A 10,354-nucleotide genomic window follows, 5' to 3' on the forward strand; every position below is an offset into this window, starting at 1 on the left:
TTCCTTTTCATTGGTTTCAACTTTCTGGTCTATTCTTTTGGTGATTGCCTTTGAAATTTTCCCATTATATTTAACTTCCAAAGTCAAAATTGGACTATTTTTTTAAAATGTAGATGTCAGAGTCCTCTTTATTTATTTATTTATTTATTTATTTAGGCTTTTTGGGTCACACCCAGCGATGCTCAGGGGTTAGTCCTGGCTTTGCACTCAGGAATTACTCCTGGCGGTGCTTGGGGGACCATATGGGATGCCAGGGATCGAACCCGGGTCAGCCGCATACAAGGCAAACACCCTACCTGCTGTGCTATCGCTCCGGCCCCAAAATTGGACTATTTTTTAACTTACCTATAAGAGGAAGGATTGGCAAACTGCAACACACTGGTCAAATCTGCCCACCACATGTTTTTGTAAATAAAGATTTATTGGAACACCATGTGTTCCTTTCTTTACTTACCACCCACGGCTGCTTTCACACTATCATAGCAGAGTTGCAGCCTCATGACAGAGACTATATGGTTTGCAAAACTTAGAATAGTTACTATCTTCCCCTTAGAAGAAAAGTTTTCCTCAGAGACTTAAACTGTGATCTTCCCTCTATTGGCTTTCATAGATTGTTGGCCAAAGTTTATTATTTTATTTGTAAGGTGTGTGTGTGTGTGTGTGTGTGTGTGTGTGTGTGTGTGTGTGTGTGTGTGTGTGTGTGGTATTAGGTATCAAACTCAGGCCCCATATCTTATTTTTGTAATTTTTTCCTTAACTTGACAAATTTGACATTAGTATTCCTTTTTACCCCAAATAATATTTGCTCAGATTGACACACCTTTTTAAGTCATTCATTATTCTTTTTAACATCTCAGATCCTTCTTTTGACTTTATTTTCCTTCTTTCATGAGGACAACTTTTTTATATGTTCCTTCACGGAGCTAGTGATAAAGCTGAAAGGATTGAGTACATCTCTGCTTGCAGGAAACCTGGGTTTGAACTCTGACAGCATATGATCCTCCAAGCACTGAGTTAGGAGCAGCTCCCAAGCATCTCTTTTGAGACCCCAAAACAAAATCTAAAACATGTAGGACATGTTCCCTTAATGAAGATCATGTGGTTGATCGTCTTTGTTCTTGAATATCTATAAATATTTAAATTTTATCCCCTCTTACAATGAATGTCTGAGTACACAATTCTAAGCTGTGAGTTATTTTTCTCTCAACAATTGGAAAATATTATTTTACTGTCTTCAGATTTCCATTGTTGTTGAAGGCAACTGTTGGGCTAATTAATTCTCGGCTCCTTTAAGGATGATCCATCTTTTTCTCTCTAGGTCCTTTTAAGATCTCTTCTCACTTGGTATTCTGCAGTTGAATTATGATGTGCTTAAGCATGAATTTCCTTTTTTAAAATATTCTGCTTGGTATATGTCGTGATTCCTGAATGTGTTGTGTTTTCTATCAGTCTTGGAAGATTCATATTTATTCCTTTAAATCTCATATTTTCCCTCCCACCACCTCACATGTACATCCCCTTCTCTCCCACTATCTCTCTCCTCTTATTCTAAAACTCCAATTAGATTTATGTTTGGCCTTCTCATTATAGCTTTCAATCACTGAATTTCTCTTTTGTATTTTCCACCTCCTTCCCTCTGTAGTACATGCTGGATAATTTCTAACCTTGTCTTCAACTGGGTTTAATGTACAGTCTTAGGGGGTTTGTTTCAAGAATTATATCTTTATTTCTAGAAATTCTATTTTTAAAATACATCTAGTTACTTCTGCAAGTGCATGATTGCCTGCTCGCCTATATGATTGCATCTTTTATTTCTGTAAGCATTACTTATATAACTTCTTTGTGTTCTGTATCTAACAACCCCTGTATCTCCAATCATTGTGGAGATCTGAATCTATTATAAGTTGTTTATACTGCCTCTGACTCCTGGTGGTTTGCCTTAGTATTATTTTGAACGTATTGCTTGATTTTAATCTGTGGAAATCCTCTAGGTCTAATTTAGAGGGCTTTTTCCCAAAGAATATTTGCTTCAGCAAAAATGGAGAGACATCTGATGGCAAAGAACTTCAGTCATTGTGAGCATCTTGGCTTAAAGGATGGGTGCCAACATAAGCATCTTTGCCTCAATGCTGGCCCAGGTTTCAGTATTTCTATCAGTGTTACTGCTGCTTTCTACTCTCAGGGTATCCTTCACATTCATCCTTTACATATTCTATTGTGTTTGGTTGGAGGTTTCTGCTCTGGAGTAGACGTGGATTTACTTTTATTTGTGGGGTTGCTATTGTGGAAGCATTAGGCAATCTTCTACCATTTGAAAGATCAAAAATACTTTGAAAAGTGTTTTTTCTTCATATAAAGCTATTCTCTTGGGGGATACTCCCTCAAACTATTCATTCCACCCCACTACAGACATGCATGCCACCATATTGCTAAAAGCGGGTGCTTATTGGTAAGCTTTGAAAATAACATTTAAGGAGGAAATCTGGTCATTGTTTCACTTACTGCACCAAATATGAGGTTAGCATCCTTATTTAATCACTATGATATCATCACTAATATTGGATATAGCCCAATACTCCTGCTTCTAATGTACAAAGGCCTTAAGATGTCCATTGATTATGTGTAAACCAATAGACTTAAAATTTTTTTATTGAATTACTGTAAGATAGACTCTTACAAAGCTGCTCATGATTAGGTTTCAGTCATCAGGTTCAAACATTAGGTTTCAGTGTTCTAACACCCATCCCTCCATCCTTCCATCCCTCCACCAGTATACATTTCCCAGCACCAGTGACCCCAGTTTCCCTCCCATCCCATGCCCACCCCCACCAGCCTGCCTCTATGGAAGGCACTTTTCTTCTCTCTCTAAAATATTGTAATTTATAATACTATTAAGGATGGTTTCATGCATATGTTATTCCAACAGCACATCTGCCCTTTCAAACACCACCCTGTAAAACCTGTACGAACTCAATTCTGTGAACCAACTTTCTACTTATTATCTTTGACCTTTTGTTTCTCCTTGACTGTATATCTTTAAATCCCACATATGAGAAAGATCATTTTGTATCTGTCCTCTTTCCTTCTGACTGACTTTATTCAGCATGACACCCTCTAGTTCCAACCAAGTCATGGCTACATGAACAGGTTTTTTCATTCTTACAGCTGCATAATATTCCATTGTGTATATGTACCTCAACTTCTTGGTTCACTTATCTGTAGTTGGAAATTTGGCTTGTTCCCATATTTTATCTAATGTACTAAGCACTTTAATTAACATATACATGCACACATTCCTTTACTGTTTTTGTCTTTTGGGGATAGGTGTCAAGAAGTGGTATTATTCAGTTGTAAGGATATTCTATTCTTACTTTTTTGAGAGAGTCCGATATTGCTTTTGATAGAAGCTGAACCAGACAACATCTCCACCAATAACAAATGAGAGTTCCTTTCCCACCACAACTCAGAAAACATAAGCTATTTACAGATTTTTGATGCATATGATTCTCACTGGTGTGAAATGATGTCTCATTGTTGCTTTGATTTTCATTTCCCTAATGATAATGGATGATGAACACTATTTCATACTCCTGTTGGTCATCTGTACTTTTCTTTGGTGAAGTGTCTGTTCACCTTCTCTCCCCATTTTTGGATGGGGTTATTGTATTTTTTGTTGTTGTTGAACATTATGAGTGCAAAGCTGATATTTTGGCATGTAGTACCTAAAGTTGGCACCTGTACCATAAGTTAGTTTTTGAAAGTGGGAATAAATTATCTTAGTCACTTGCCTTAATCTTACACCCATATGGAAGAAGATATTGTTTTTCCTGCATATCTATTATTTATATGCCAAATGTTTGACAACTGACATTTTTAGTAAGTCATTCCTCATTACAACTCAGAAAGTAAATCATATGGTCCACTCTAGCTCTAGTTCCATGTTTCTCACTATTGATCTTTGTGAAATGACTCTGATCTTCCAAACTTCCAACCCATTATCCTCTATATTTACTGAGTACATGGATCTGCTAAAATGGAAGACTGGTTGCCAAATTTCCTATTTTCCACATAATACCTCTTCCTTTGGGATTAGGCATCAGTAATACTGGCTTAATAATGGTGAAAGTGAGCACTAATGTGCTGAATTTTCTTTATTTTAGCCCCTGATATGGTGTACGAAGAACATTTCTCATCTATTATTAGTGCCATGGACAGTGCTATTTGTAAGTAAAAGTGTTTTAGGTGTGAGATTTGTAGGAAACAATCCATTTTAAGAAGACTATATGGGAAAGATAGAAAGGTAGAGAAAGGAAGAAAAAATTGCCTGCCATTGAGACAGGCTGGTGGGGTGGAGGTAGGGGTGGTGGGAGGGAAACTGGGGACATTGGTGGTGGGAAATGTACACTGGTGGAAGGATGGGTATGGGAACATTGTAAGACTGAAACCCAATCATGAAAAACTTTGTAACTGTTTCTCTCACAGTTATCAATTAAAATTAAATAACCAATAAATAAATAAATTCCCTCCCCCAAAGACTGTAAGGTCCCTAAGACTGAAAGGAAGAAGAGAAATTCACATTCATTAAACTGCTATGGTCCTGGTGCTTTCTTTCTTTTGTGATAAATTATGGAAAATACAAAAATAACAGTGAAACCATTTACCAATCATCTAGATATTGTAAGTTACATTTTGTCATATTTACCCATCTCTTTTTATACTTGGAATTATAGACTTAAGAAAATTACCCTTATGATCTTTACTACATGCCATTAAATCACATTGTCATTAACACAACTGACAATTGACAGTAATTCCTGATATTAGCTAACACTCACTCTTGATTAAAATTTCCCCTGCCCCAATGATCTCCTTAAATGTATTTCATATCTGGTTGTTCAAACTAGGGCTCAATCAAGGACCTGTATTCCGTTTGATCATTATATCTAAGACTATATTAACCCAGACGGTCACAACAATTTTCTTATCTCATCTTTTTATCTTCATAATAATTATAAGAGGCAGTTATCATTATTTCCATTGTAAATATGCAAAGAATGAATGAAGGTAAGGAAGTAGTTAACCCAAGATCACCCTGTCAATAAGTGTGCTTTTTTAGCTGCCCAACATTCAAAGTCCTTTCCTATTTTGAGCAAGATGTATTACACCTTGATGTAGGCCACTCCTTGGGGCCAAGAGATGGGCCATAATTTGGCCTTAGCAAACTAGCAAACGGAATGCCTTGGCCCAGCATTTTTAGTCTGGATGAGCAGTGTTGAGTAGTACTTTCTGTATTTATAGACATGTTCTACATTGCACTGTTAAGTATGATATCACTATCTACATGCAGTGACTACCATATTGTATAGCATAGTTCTAGACAGAATGATGCCAAGCTGCAAGGACATTTGAGAAAGTATACAGAGCGTCAGTAGCAGCAATTAGAGCCTGTTTGGTTGGCAGTTCTAAAGGATGAGTTGATGGAAGTGTTCCAGACAGATCACTTGCTTGCTTTTGGAGTCTGATCCTCTACTTAGTCTGTCAAATATCTGAACCACTTGATAATCATCTAGTAAATGTTGTTTTAGCTTAAATATTTCAGATTCATTTCTATTCTGTGAAATCAAAAGTCCTTTAGTAGATACTGCAAGTTGTCACCCAATTCTTAATTTTTTTGGTACCCATGTATTTTTAAAGACAATCAGCCAAAGAAAAGGAGCCAACGTGTTAGTTCCCAATAGGGGAAACATTCTTATTGAGGCACTGTAAGACTAGGTCTGCCCACCCATTTTATTGTTCTATAACTGATTCTGTGGTGCCTCCACTCTCCTGTTCAGATTTGGGAAACTCATTAAGGGTATTACAACATCTTCAAAAGGCAGCTTGTCCAATCAAATCTAAGATCCTTCCATATCTCTGTACCTCACTGTCCATTCTCCTGCAGCTTTAATGTTGTCAAATCAGCACCTGGCCCAGTACAGGATCCACTTCCTCCCTAATTCCTATTTTTCTGTAGCACTGTCATCCCGTTGTTCATCAATATGCTCGAGTGGGCACCAGTAGCATCTACATTATGAGACTTGTTACTGTTTTTGGCATATTGAATATGCCACGGGTAGCTTGCCAGGCTCTGCTGTGAGAGTGGAATACTCTCAGTAGCTTGCCGGGCTCTCCGAGAGGGATGGAGGAATCAAACCCGGGTCAGCCGCATGGAAAGCCAACAACCTACAAACTGTGCTATCACTCCAGTCCATCAACTATAGTATATGGATCCAATTTGTGAAAGAAATAAAAGAATTAAAGAAAACTCAATTTCTGAAAAAAATGAACACAATTTCCATATTTTAGAAAGGTGAAAATTATAAATAGTTGAAGCTATGCTACTAAACTTGATAAATGAGATTCAGGTGGAAATGAGCGAATTGTGGTGAGTAGCCTTAAATAGGGTATTCTTCTTTCTTCTTCTTTCTTGTTTGCAGGAACATGGATGTGATAGGTGGAACTCTAACAACTATTTTGGAGCATGAAGTAAAAACTAAGTCATAAATATGGCATGACATCAGAACAAAAGGCACCCGTGAATCCTGGGATTCTGAAGCCACTACAGTAGACTTTATTGCTTGCATTTATATACAAGAGACAAGATATCTTATTCATGCCACAGTGAATTTACCCCTTTCATTTGTGGAGGTATTTTTTGATGGTGTGGGGGCTGGTTTTGTTTAATTTTGTAGCTGAACTCAATCTGACTTCTATTTCCCACTGAAGCAAATCCTTGAGATAACTGAGTGGGATGAAATATACAAGAGTGAACAAAGAAAACTATAAGACGCTACTCCATGAAATAGAAGAGGACACGAGGAAATGGAAATATATCCCCTGCTCATGGTTAGGGATAATCAACATTGTCAAAATGGCAATACTCTCCAAAGCATTATACAGATTCAACGCGATCTATATAAGGATACCCATGACATTCTTCAAATAAATGGATCAAGCAATCCTGAAATTCATATGGAACAACAAACTCCCATGGATTGCTAAATAAATTATTGGGGAAAAGACGATGGGAAGCATCACCCTCCCCAACCTTAAACTTTACTACAAAGTGGTAATAATCAAAACATCATGGTACTGGAACAAAGGCAGAGCCTCAGACCAATGGAACAGGGTGGAATATCCCTACGCACAACCCCAAATGTATGACCATCTAATCTTTTATAAGGGAGCAAGAAATGTGAAGTAGAGCAGGAAAGCCTCTTTAACAAATGGTGCTGGTACAACTGGGCGACCACATGCAAAAGAATGGGCTTAGACCTCGACCTGACACCATGCACAAAAGTCAGATCAAAATGGCTTAAAGACCTCAACATCAGACCACAAACCATAAGGTACATTGAAGACAAGGTTGGCAAAACCCTCCACGATATTGAAGCTAAAGGTATCTTCAAAGATGGCACGTAACTGAGCAACCAAGTGGAAACAGAGATAAACAAATGGAACTACATTAAACTAAGAAGCTTCTGCACCGCAAAAGATATGTGACCAGAATACAAAGACAATCTACAGAATGGGAAAGGATATTCACCCAATACCCATCCGATAAGGGGTTGAAATCAAGGGTCTATTAAGGCACTGGTTGAATTCTACAAGAAGAAAACATCCAACCTCATCAGAAAATGGGGCGAAGAAATGAACAGAAACATTCCCAAGGAAGAGATATGAATGGCCAAAAGGCACATTAAAAAGTGCTCTACATCACTAATCATCAGGGAGATGCAGATCAAAACAACCATGAGATACCACCTCACACTACAGAGACTGGCACACATGCAAAAGAACAAAAGCAACCACTGTTGGAGAGGATGTGGGGAGAAAGGGACCCTTCTACACTGGGGGTGGGAATGCCAACTGGTTCAGCCCTTTTGGAAAACAATATGGACGCTTCTCAAAAAATTAGAAATTGAGCTCCCATTTGACCCAGCAATACCACTACTGGAAATATACCCCAGTGAAGCAAAAAAGCATAGTCAAAATGACATCTGCACTTATATGTTCATCGCAGCACTGTTTACAATAGCCAGAATCTGGAAAAAAACCCAAGTGTCTGAGAACAGATGACTGGTTAAAGAAACTCTGGTACATCTATACAATGGAATATTATGCAGCTGTTAGAAAAAATGAAGTCATGAACTTTGCATATGAGTGGATCAATATGGAAAGTATCATGCTAAGTGAAATGAGTCAGAAAGAGAGAGACAGACATAGAAAGATTACACTTATCTGTTGAATATAAAATAACACAGTAGGAAACTATTATCCAAGAATAGTAGAAATAAGTACCAGTAGGTTGGCTCCATGGCTTGGAAGCTGGTCTCACATGCTGGGAGAAAAAGCAGCTCAGATAGAGAAGGGAACACCAAGTAAAATGTGGTTGGAGATCCCACGCGGGAAGGGAGATGCGTGCTGAAAGTAGACTAGAGTCTGAACACAATGGCCACTCAATACCCCTATTGCAAACCACAGCACCCAATTGGAGAGAGAGAACAAAAGGGAATACCCTGCCACAGAGGCAGGGTGGGGTGGGGCGAGATGGGATTGAGGGGTGGGAGGGATACTGGGTTTATTAGTGGTGGAGAATGGGCACTGGTGGAGGGATGGGTTTGCGAACATTGTATGAGGGAAAAACAAGCTCAAAAATGTGTAAATCTGTACTTGTATCCTCATGGTGACTCACTAATTAAAGAATTAAAAAAAACTTACTTTACATATAGAAGGTATTGATTTTTGGTGTTTATCAGATGTGTGCTCATATTAAATATGTGTTCATATCAAATATACAGGTATGTGTAAAATAAATTTGCTAATGCATTCTGAAATTTTCCTGAAATGCAAATATATATATATATATACACACAAGAGTGAAATAATCTTTTTCTTCTCCAAGACTGTTGCCTAAACACTGATTTTCATGTTTTTATAGATTAAACTTATAGTTTGTAGGCTTGCATATACACAGTACTCTTCACTGATCCCATTAATGGGAAAGCTTTCATTGTCTTAAAGAAAACCCCAATCTGGTTAAGCTCCTTCCTACAAGATAATGGGCCAATACAGTCAAACCTTTTAGATTTTGGCTCAGATGAAGGGAACCTTGGAATTCTCTGATCAAATGGTCCATCCCAGCTTCCAGTCCTGTCCAAGCTTCTTTCTTGGCTCCTCTTTCTAAATGTCAGATTATGGAGACAGTACGAGCACCATATGCTAGAGATAAGGCCAAAAGATTTGCATGGATGTGTGGATGGAATTTTGATACAGATTCTAGCCCACTGGTTCATGTGCCCACAAAACTCCTTATAATGAGAGATAGAGGTTTGAGGGAAGCGATGAGTGGTGGTTAAAAAGTTGTAGGAAGACTTAAGCTTACTCTCCTTATGCCAAATAACCTAATGTGGGCCACAAAAATATAACTTGTATCACTTGTCATCCCTTTGATCTTCAATTTGCTCGAGCGGGTGCCAGTAATGTCTCCATTCGTCCCTGTCACATGCTAGTGTTGCCCAATGATATCTGCTTGGTCCAGGAGCAGGAAGAGCCTCAAACCATTCATTCAGGTTTTTAACGAAGAAGTCTGACCATCTCATGGCAGCCACGCAGTCTTTTGACGCCCAGTCGGTAACAGCTCTAGTCCAGCAGTCCTCTCTGAATCGGATTACGTATCTGGGTATCTGGCCCATCTGATTTTTGACACCTTGGCAAATGATATAGCATCCCTGATTCTTGACCGTCAACAGAGGTCGGAATCCGGATTCCTTCTCTCACTTGATACTCCAAGCATAGCTCTTTTGATTCCTCTTTGGGATTCCGATTAGCGTTCTCATCCTGTTTTCATAGGGCCCGGGTCTCTGAGGCATATGTTAGTGCAGGAAGAACAGTGGAGTCGAAAAGATGTGCCCAGAGCTGGAGGTTCTTTGTCCTCTTAACCACTTCTTCGACACTCTTGAAGGCATTTCACTCTGCTCTCTTCCTCCTGCGCAGTTCTGGCGCCAAGTCATTCCTCATGTTGAGTTCTTGACCCAGGTACACATAGCTCTTGTATTCGAAGATGTTTATTCCATTGAGAGAAAATGGAATGTCAGGGACTAGTTCATTTTTCATGAACATTGTTTTGTGAGATTCAGCTGCAGTCCAACCTTTCCACACTCTCGGTCAAAATCTGCCAGCATTTGTGCCACTTGGCTAATGTTTGGTGTCATGAGAACAATGTCATCAGCGAAGCTGAGGTGGTGTAGTGGCCGACCATCTATCTTCACTCCCATTCCTTTCCATTCCAGTCATTGCATGATGTTTTCAAGGG

The 10,354-nt window shown here is 38.7% G+C and overlaps 1 pseudogene; it reads right to left on the minus strand.

The window, feature by feature from the left end:
- Positions 1–5,724: 5,724 nt before the first annotated feature.
- LOC129400119 (anaphase-promoting complex subunit 13-like) lies at positions 5,725–5,931 on the minus strand (annotated as a pseudogene).
- Positions 5,932–10,354: the final 4,423 nt, after the last annotated feature.

This window comes from Sorex araneus, chromosome X (genome assembly GCF_027595985.1).
Source record: "Sorex araneus isolate mSorAra2 chromosome X, mSorAra2.pri, whole genome shotgun sequence".
In the NCBI taxonomy this organism is placed as follows: domain Eukaryota; kingdom Metazoa; phylum Chordata; class Mammalia; order Eulipotyphla; family Soricidae; genus Sorex; species Sorex araneus.